General features: G+C 40.4%; 1 long non-coding RNA gene across 6 annotated transcripts; it reads right to left on the reverse strand.

Annotated features, from left to right (window-relative positions):
* Positions 1-5,757: 5,757 nt before the first annotated feature.
* On the reverse strand, positions 5,758-10,112 carry LOC123103785 (uncharacterized). 6 transcript variants are annotated; one of them, XR_006449965.1, is made up of 5 exons: positions 9,392-10,112; positions 9,166-9,244; positions 7,874-7,929; positions 7,690-7,798; positions 5,758-7,605 (listed from the first exon to the last, which is right to left on the reverse strand). It is a non-coding gene; the product is annotated as an uncharacterized lncRNA (long non-coding RNA). The 6 variants fall into 6 exon arrangements; XR_006449969.1 differs by having other exon boundaries at positions 7,874-9,014; XR_006449968.1 differs by having other exon boundaries at positions 7,874-9,020.
* Between the last annotated feature and the right edge of the window lie 447 nt (positions 10,113-10,559).

The following is a 10,559-nucleotide window of genomic DNA, read 5'->3' on the forward strand; positions in this document are numbered from 1 at the left end:
GTCATGCTCCATTTTCGTCACACAAGAATGCTCTCATCATGCACAACCCCGATGACAAGCCAAGCAATTGTTTCATACCTTAATAATTTCAAACTCATAAACTTTCACGCAATACATGAGCATGAGCCATGGATATAGCACTATGGGTGGAATAGAATATAATGATGGGGGTTATGTGGAGAAGACAAAAAGGAGAAAGTCTCACATCAACGAGGCTAATCAATGGGCTATGGAGATGCCCATCGATTGATGTTAATGCAAGGAGTAGGGATTGCCATGCAACGGATGCACTGGAGCTATAAATGTATGAAAGCTCAACAAAAGAAACTAAGTGGGTGTGCATCCAACTTGCTTGCTCACGAAGACATAGGGCACTTGAGGAGGCCCATTGTTGGAATATACAAGCCAAGTTCTATAATGAAAAATTCCCACTAGTATATGAAAGTGACAAAACACGAGACTCTCTATCATGAAGATTTTGAAGCACAAGTGTGGAAAAAGGATAGTAGCATTGCCCCTTTTTATTTATTTTCTTTTTTTGGGCCTTCTTTTTTTTTCTTTGGCCTTCCTATTTTTTTTTGGGACAATGCTCTATTGAATGATGATCATCACACTTCTATTTATTTACAACTCAATGATTACAACTCGATACTAGAACAAAGTATGACTCTATATGGATGCCTCCGGCGGTGTACCGGGATATGCAATGAATCAAGAGTGACAAGTATGAAAGAATTATGAATGGTGGCATTGCCACAAATACTATGTCAACTTCATGATCATGCTAGCAATATGATAATGATGAATGTGTCATGATAAACTGGATGGTGGAAAGTTGCATGGCAATATATCTCGGAATGGCTATGGAAATGCCATAATAGGTAGGTATGGTGGCTGTTTTGAAGAAGATATAAGGAGGTTTATGTGTGAAAGAGCGTATCATATCACGGGGTTTGGATGCACCGGCTAAGTTTGCACCAACTCTTGATGTGAGAAAGGGCAATGCACGGTACCGTAGAGGCTAGCAATGATGGAAGGGTGAGAGTGTGTATAATCCATGGACTCAACATTAGTCATAAAGAACTCATATACTTATTGCAAAAATCTACAAGCCATCGAAAACCAAAGCATTAGGCGCATGCTCCTAGGGGGATAGATTGGTAGGAAAAGACCATCGCTCGTCCCCGACCGCCACTCATAAGGAGGACAATCAAATAACACCTCATGTTTCAAATTTGTTGCATAACGTTTACCATACGTGCATGCTACGGGACTTGCAAACTTTAACTCAAGCACTTCTCAAATTCACAATTACTCTACTAGCATGACTTTGATATTACTACCTCCATATCTCAAAATAATTATCAAGCATCCAACTTTTCTTAGTATTCAACGCACTCAAAAGAAAGTTTCACAAATCTTGAATACCAAGCATGTTATTATTAAGCAAATTACCATGCTATTAAGACTCTCAAAATAATTTAAGTGAAGTATGAGAGATCAATAGTTTCTTTAAAACAAATCCACCACCGTGCTCTAAAATATCTAAGTGAAGCACATAGAGCAAAAATTATAACGCTCAAAAGATATAAGTGAAGCACATAGAGCAAAACTAGACAGCTCAAAAGATATAAGTGAAGCACATAGAGTATTCTATCAAATTCTAATTCATGTATGGCTCTCTCAAAAGGTGTGTACAACAAGGATGATTGTGGCACACTAGCAAACAAAGACACAAATAGTACAAGACGCTCCAAGCAAAACACATATCATGTTGGTGAATAAAAATATAGCTCCAAGTAAATTACCGATGGAAGTAGACGAAAGAGGGGGTGCCTTCCGGGGCATCCCCAAGCTTTGACTTTCTGGTGTCCTTGGATTATCTTGGGGGTGCCATGGGCATCCCCAAGCTTAGGCTATTGCCACTCCTTGTTCCATAATCCATCAAAAGAATTCACCCAAAACTTGAAAACTTCACAACACAGAACTCAATAGAAATCTCGTGAGCTCCGTTAGAGAAATAAAACAAAATACCACTTCAAGGTACTGTAATGAACTCATTCTTTATTTATATTGGTGTTAAACCTACTGTATTCCAACTTCTCTATGGATTATAAACTATTTTACTAGTCATAGATTCATCAAAATAAGCAAACAACACACGAAAAACAGAATCTGTCAAAAACAGAACAGTCTGTAGTAATCTGTAGCTAACGCAAACTTCTGGAACTCCAAAAGATCTACCAAACTTGGACAACCTAGACAATTTGTTTATTAATCAGCAGCAATTGGAATCAGTATTTTATCACATTCTGATGATTTTTAATAATTTGGTCACTGAATGCAAAGTTTCTGGAAATTACAGCAAGATCAAATAACTATCATCCAAGAAGATCCAATAGGTCTAACTTGGCACAAACACTAACTAAAACACAAAACCACATCCAAACAGAAGGTAGATGGGTTATTTATTCCCTAACAGAAGAAAAACATAAAAAAAACTAAAAATAAAATTGGGTTGCCTCCCAACAAGCGCTATCGTTTAACGCCCCTAGCTAGGCATAAAAGCGAGGATAGATCTAGGTATTGCCATCTTTGGTAGGCAATCCATAAGTGGCTCTCATGATAATTTCATATGGCAATCTTATTTTCTTTCTAGGAAAGTGTTCCATGCCCCTTTTTAATGAAAATTGAAATCTAATATTCCCTTCCTTCATATCAATAATCGCACCAACCGTTCTAAGGAAAGGTCTACCAAGAATAATCGGGCAAGAAGGATTGCAATCTATATCAAGAACAATGAAATCTACGGGCACATAATTCCTATTTGCAACAATAATAACATGAAATCTACGGGCACATAATTCCTATTTGCAACAATAATAACATTATTAATTCTTCCCATAGGTTTCTTAATAATGGAATCCGCAAGATGCAAGTTTAGAGAGCAATCATCAAAATCGCGGAAATCTAGCAAATCACACAAAGTTTTGGGGATAGTGGAAACACTAGCACCCAAATCACACAAAGCATAAAACTCATGATTTTTAATTTTAATTTTAATAGTTGGTTCCCACTCATCATAGAGTTTTCTAGGGATAGAAACTTTTAACTCAAGCTTTTCTTCATAAGATTGCATCAAGGCATCAACAATATGTTCGGTAAAGGCTTTCTTTTGACTATAAGCATGTGGAGAATTTAGCACGGATTGAAACAAGGAAATACAATCAATTAAAGAGCAACTTTCATAATTAAATTCCTTGAAATCCAATATAGTGGGTTTAGCAACATCTAGATTTTTATTTCTTTCAACCCCACTTTCATCAATTTCATCATAAAGATCTAAATACTCCGAATTTTTAGAACGCCTTCTAGGTAAAGGAAGATCATATTCAGTTTCATCAAGATTCATATTGCAAAACAAAGATTTGATAGGGGACACATCAATAACTTTTAGATCTTCATCTTGATTTTCATAGAAATTCGGTTTAGCGGACATCTTATTGACTAAGGTGGCTTGCATATCCGAAATTTCAGCAGTCATCTTTTCTAGACGAGCAATTTGGGATCTTATACCATCAAATTCTTTAGACATATCATCAAGCTCTTTATTCATATAACTCATAAAACTTTTTTGTTCCTTAAGCTTGTTTCTAAAGAAATTATTATGCTCAAATTGCAAAACCATAAACTTCCTAACGTTGTTTTCGATCTCCTCTAACATTTTAAGGTGAAGATCACCAAATCTTGGTTGAGCCATCGCGACAGACAAGCAATCCAACACACAAGCAAACAAAAGGCAAGCGAGAAAAAAGGCAAACGAAAAAGGAGGAGGAGAAGGAGAAGGAGAAGGAGAAAGATAGGGCGAATAAAACGGCAAGGGTGAAGTGGGGGAGAGGAAAACGAGAGGCAAATGGAAACTAATGTAATGCGAGAGATAGGGATTGTGATGGGTACTTGGTATGTTGACTTTTTGCGTAGACTCCCCGGCAACGGCGCCATAAATTCTTCTTGCTACCTCTTGAGCTTGCGTTGGTTTTCCCCGAAGAGGAGAGGATGATGCAGTAGAGTAGCATAAGTATTTCCCTCAGTTTTTGAGAACTAAGGTATCAATCCAGTAGGAGGCCACGCTCAAGTCCCTTGTACCTGCACCAAACGATAGCTACTCGCAACCAACGTGATTAAGGGTTGTCAATCCCTTCACGGTCACTTACGAGAGTGAGATCTGATAGATAGTATTTTTGGTATTTTTGGTATAAAGATGCAAAGTGAAAAGTAAAAGGCAAAGTAAAAAAGCAAAGCAAGATTAAAGTGATGGAGATTGATATGATGAGAATAGACCCGGGGGCCATAGGTTTCACTAGTGGCTTCTCTCAAAAGCATAAGTATTCTACGGTGGGTGAACAAATTACTGTTGAGCAATTGACAGAATTGAGCATAGTTATGAGAATATCTAGGCATGATCATATATATAGGCATCACGTCCGTGACAAGTAGACCGAAACGATTCTGCATCTACTACTATTACTCCACTCATCGACTGTTATCCAGCATGCATCTAGAGTATTAAGTTAAAAACAGAGCAACGCTTTAAGCAAGATGACATGATGTAGAGAGATAAATTCATGCAATATGAAATAAACCCCATCTTGTTATCCTCGATGGCAACGATACAATACGTGCCTTGTTGCCCCTTCTGTCACTGGGAAAGGACACCGCAAGATCGAACCCAAAGCTAAGCACTTCTCCCATGGCAAGAAAAACCAATCTAGTAGGCCAAACCAAACTAATAATTCGAAGAGACTTGCAAAGATAACCAATCATACATAAAAGAATTCAGAGAAGATTCAAATATTATTCATAAATAGACTTGATCATAAACCCACAATTCATCGGTCTCAACAAACACACCGCAAAAAAAAAGATTACATCGAATAGATCTCCACGAGAGAGGGGAAGAACTTTGTATTGAGATCCAAAAAGAAAGAAGAAGCCATCTAGCTACTAATATGGACCCGAAGGTCTGAGGTAAACTACTCACACTTCATCGGAGAGGCTATGATGATGTAGAAGCCCTCCGTGATGACGGCCCTCTCCGGCGGAGCTCCGGAACAGGCCCCAAGATGGGATCTCATAGATACAGAAAGTTACGGCGGTGAATTAGGTTTTTGGCTCCGTATCTATTTGTTTGGGGGTACGTATGTATATATAGAAGGAAGAAGTATGTCGGTGGAGCTTCGGTGGGCCCACGAGGGTGGGGGCGCGCCTGGGGGTATAGGGCGCGCCCCCTACCTCGTGCCCACCTCGAAGCTTTCTTGGCGTAGGGTCCAAATCTCCTGGGTCATATTCGGTGAGAAAATCACGTTCCCGAAGGTTTCATTCCGTTTGGACTCCCTTTGATATTCCATTTCTTCGAAACACTGAAATAGGCAAAAAAACAGCAATTCTGGATTGGGCCTCCGGTTAATAGGTTAGTCCCAAAAATAATATAAAAGTGGAAAATAAAACCCAATATAGTACAAAACAGTAGATAATATAGCATGGAGCAATCGAAAATTATAAATACATTGGAGACGTATCAATAATCAATATACCCGCTTTTTACTATCCATACACAGCTTGCCTTTGGATAGGACATGTCAAAAAGTCCTATTTTCTGCTTATTGCACTACTTGTATTAGTACGCTTCAACGTATTAATTAAACTAGTTGACCCGTTGCGCCAAATGGTGCAGAGACCCACTAAAACCATGTTGTCGATGAAAATAGTTTTATTTTGCAGAAACATATTCGATATTGGTAGTAGAAAGCTCATGTGTTAAACCATGCTATATTGAAAATATGATTATCGCGCTGCAAATCTGAGTTTGAAAAAAATTGAATAACATGTACTGATGTACAAACCAAGTAATGAAGGAATATCCCCGCCAAAATTGGTGAGTATTGATAGCTAACCAAGTAATGAAGGAATATCCCCGCCAAAATCAAGAACGGTAAATTAGCATCTGGAAGTATATAAAAACAAACATTATGCTTGGCGGAGTGTTATCTCAATATGATATCAATAACTAGGACTAAAGAAGGTAACCATGTAGTGTGTCACGCCTAAGGGCATTTTCCTAAGTACGTCTCTAGTAATACAACTCACTATTGATTGATTTAACTAAGGTGTTCTTCAGTTGGGTATGTATAAAGGAAAATCACTATGCTTTTTTACTAGCAAGTGGTGAGCAACTGAAAGACTTGTGTTTTTTAGTTGCAAGAACTAACCTATCAGGCTGCTGTGCAGACTTATTGTTAGTGGAAGACGCTACAGCTGAGCAAAATTTGCTTTGGATTTCTTCTGCCTGCTGCTCCCTCATACAATAATTATTTAGAACAACAAATAAGATAACTATGAGATGATAGAAGGGCACACTAAAGAAGCATGTCTGTACGTACTCAAATAAGCAGACGCATCCTGCTTACATGCAAGCATGAAATATAAGCAGCATGAGGACGAACAATACACGACGCCTTGCCAGATCCAGAAAAGCATTTTAGCTAGACAGAAAGTAAGCAAACATCGAGGAGCAGAACAAAGATGCAACAAAGCAGGAGTTCGAGATGCAGCAATAGTGCAACACAAGAGATCGTAGAACCTGCTAAATACATGGATATGAAGTGGTCAGAGCACCATCATGCTATGGAACAGAGCACAAACAGGTACAAGAAGAGTTGTTCCATAGACAAATAAAAGAACAGTCCATTGACCTGAGTGTTTAATTTTCTTTATTCCAATTTACATAGTTGAATCTTCTGCATCGAATCATGTTTCCACAAAGCTGTAAAAACACGAGAACTCATGTCTGCTGGAAGTGTGATAAAGGGACATAGTTTAGAGTGTAGATTCACTCATTTTGCTTTGTATGTAGTCCGTATTTAAATCTCTAAAGACTTCTATTTAGGAACGGAGGACGTATCTATGAATATGTACACGTAAGGTTGCCTCATCTCTAAAGACACAAATCCACCCTAACTGAAAGCATAAAATGTAGTTTTTTGCATTGCTTTGGCAGAGCTACATGAGCAGCCAAAGACTCTAGTTTCGAAAGCATACTTAATAAGAAGCATTTGGTTATACTAAACGTCATGCAAGGAACACACATTCACTGGCTCGGCTTGAAGCTGGACAAAAAGTAATGCAATGGAGTGTTGTTGGATGGCGAAGCGACTCGCATAAGACCACCATTCTTTTCTTGCGATGTCATCAAGGAGAAACTAAGATTATATAATAGACTACAGCGAGAAGGATGGTCTTAGAAATAGAAAGGCCAGAGATGATAACTGGAAATGAATTTAGAGCAATTTGCTATTGTATCTATAGATAGATTATCCCGGTTTCTTTAGTGCCCCAGCTCCCTTTCCAGCAGTGAAGTTTCTTAACTGAAAGTTTTATAGTTAGAAATGAATATTTGTTATGCCGGTACAAACTGAAGGATGCATAGATAGATGGACGACATAAAAAGCAGCACCATTTGTTCCTGGTCACTTGAGCCTGGCCATCTTTACCATCCTTCTCTTCAACAGGAGGTGAAGAAGCTTCAGCTTTACCACCAGAGCTCACCTGGTGCGTGAAATAAAACCAGTGAAGAGGGAGACATGTGTGTATATATCGGTATATAGTATGAGGGGTTGAAAGAAGCCGCACCTCGGCTTCTGCATCAAGCTTCTGCATAGGTTCTTCTAGTGCAGCGGTTTTCTTCTTAGCAGCTTGAAATAAGGCACACCTGGCACTGCCGTCTGGGCATGGCGATTTGCTACAAAAGAACACACAAACATGAGTGCATTTAAGTAGTTAAGCATATGTTAGCAGTCTGTTTCAGAAGCTATACCTTGGGGTTGTAACTGCAAGGAGACCAGTACTGAGCTTGGAAGTAGGTGTGCATTTCTATGTATAGAAAGGAAGTTAGAAAGAATTAAAATAATATGCTGGCCTACAGACTGAATAAATAGCATAGTAGGAACCCAAGAAACCGCAATGATCATTAAAGAACAGACATATCTCCTATAGGCCATCATACATTCATAGTTATAGTCATGAACCACAAATCCATACAAATCTTGCAAAAAACGCAAGACCTGTCGGGCAGCCTGCTCAAAAAACCCAAAACATCTGAAGAAAAAACTTTAAATGCTGAGTATTTTCCATCCAATAAACATTTTCTGAACAAAGAGCAATATTTTTCTCCTAACACAGATTAAGGCGCGCATAAAAAATACGGGAGAAAAGCGGAGTTTGCTTGGATTTTTTTATCCTCAATCTCTTTAAAAGATTTTCAGCGATGGAATTTTCTCTTTTTATAGCCCTAAGAAAGCAAAAAATAAGCAAATTGATTTTCTGAATACAAACACACGGAGATAAGATAATCTAAATGATGAATCATGCCTTAATTTTCTGAATACAAACACACCAAGATAAGAGAATTGAAATGAGGCATCATGCCTTCAGGAGAAGAGCGATGGAAACCTAATCATGAAAATACTCCATACATGACCATGTATTCCCAAACTCATCTAATACTTCTGCCAATTGTTGCTCTTCAATATTCCAGATCTCATGCCTGGTCACTAAATAAATAAACATTCGTGAGACAACTTCTATCTGATGTGAGAATCAACTAATAACTTTCTTCTCCACTTGTTTCAGTCCCTAATTTTCCATCCACTTCTCTCACACATGCTACCATAACTGCATCCAAAAGGATGCCTAGGCCTTAAGCAACAGAGTAAATATCGACAATACTTCATTACCATTATAGAGTTTCTCTCCTACAAATTCATATGAAACATAGTGTGCACAGAAGCAACACATACAGGTCAACTCCATATATTTGAATGAACACATGCAAAGTGTTCTAGGGCCTTCTATATGAAATTTAGACCATTTTTGCTGCCAAGGTTAGAGCATTACTTCTCCTGTTTCCGGCACAAAACAATCTATGACTTCCAAAAAACCAGAAACAAACTGAATTCCTGCAGCTGAACACCACAAAATTAAATGCAGTAGTGCCTTGTCTCATTCACTGAGTACTATAGTTGAACAAATTACATGTGAACCTCACAGAAATAACAATGCACTTCAAAGGACAGGAGAAACTTGAGGCCTAGGCTGGGTTCAGCTCACCTTCTAGCACAGGACGAACTCATCTGAACAATATACCCAACAATTGAATTACATTTTATTCTTCCCACACTTGGGGTGCCTGTAAAAATATGAAAGCACAAGCCAAATAAAACTCTATATGAAAACATTGAAAACTGGCTATGCTACAGGCTAGCAAGTAATCATACGCATAACCGAGGAAATTAAAGAAAAACAGATTCAGAAAAAGGGAAGGGAATGTGCAAACCTCATGTAGGTTGAGGAACACCTCCGCAAGATTATGGACGTCATCTCTCTCTACTCAGCGCCACCGCCGCCGACGTCATCTCTCTCTACTCAGCGCCACCGCCTGCCTTCGCCGCCATCTCTCTTTGCATAGCGCCACCATCCACATCTCTCTCTCTCTGCCCGACACCGCGGGCTGAACCGTCGCCTTCCTCTCCTCTCCGAGGACTCGCCACGGCTTTCTGCCCCTACCCTCTGCCTTCCACTCCTCGCAGTGCCCCTAACCGCTGACCCTACCCGCATCCGTCGCTCCACCAACCCATGTTGGTTCCGCCCGCATGCGCCACACCCTCCATGGCCTTCCGTCGCTGCCCTGATCCGGCTGCTGCCATGGGGCCTAAGCAATCAGAGGTCTCCGGCCTAGTTGATCCACCCCCACCGACGGCCTCTTGGCCCTCCCCTGCTCCTCTACCCCCGGTTTGAAGACCCGACCGTCCATGCGGGAGGCACCCTGTCCGAGGACGAGGGCGAGGGGCACCAGCGGGGACCAGGGAGGAGGAAGGAGGAGAAAGGATGCGGCGGATGGCGGCTATCCGGACGAGCAGGAAGGAGGCAGGGGCTACGGTGCCTATGGCGTCGAGCAAGGGAGGAAGCAGAGGTGTGGCGGCTAGGGTTGGGGCGGAGCGAGGGAGGAAGGTGAGGTATGGAGGCTAGGGTTGGTGCGGGTGTGGACTCTGGCTTGCGACGAGTATTGGGAGCGGAGCACGCGCAGGGATTCGGCGAAGCCTTTTTCACGCGAGATCGATCAAACCAGCCAATAAACATGTGACGCGAGCCCACTAGTCATTGGACAGCCAGAACAACTACAAGGTGAAATCAGGTTTGACAACAGGTAAAGATCCTGCCGCTCAGACACTCTAGATGATCAGATCCAACGCCAACGAAGCTGCAATCGAAGGAGCTTGTGGAGGTGAGTTGGCTAGCTTCATTATAGTTTTAAATAACAATGCATAGCATTAGTCTATTATTGCATTATCAATCCCTTTTTTTATATATTCATTTACAACAACTTGCACCCGTACATTCTGGTATGGTCAGTATGTTAGGGGTTTTCGTTTACCCCATAATACGGCGTGAAAAGTCCGAACACTTTCGACAGTGCGGCACCCCGAACTTATAGCATTATATGC

The sequence above is a fragment of the Triticum aestivum genome, chromosome 5A (genome assembly GCF_018294505.1).
Source record: "Triticum aestivum cultivar Chinese Spring chromosome 5A, IWGSC CS RefSeq v2.1, whole genome shotgun sequence".
Taxonomy (NCBI): Eukaryota; Viridiplantae; Streptophyta; class Magnoliopsida; order Poales; family Poaceae; genus Triticum; species Triticum aestivum.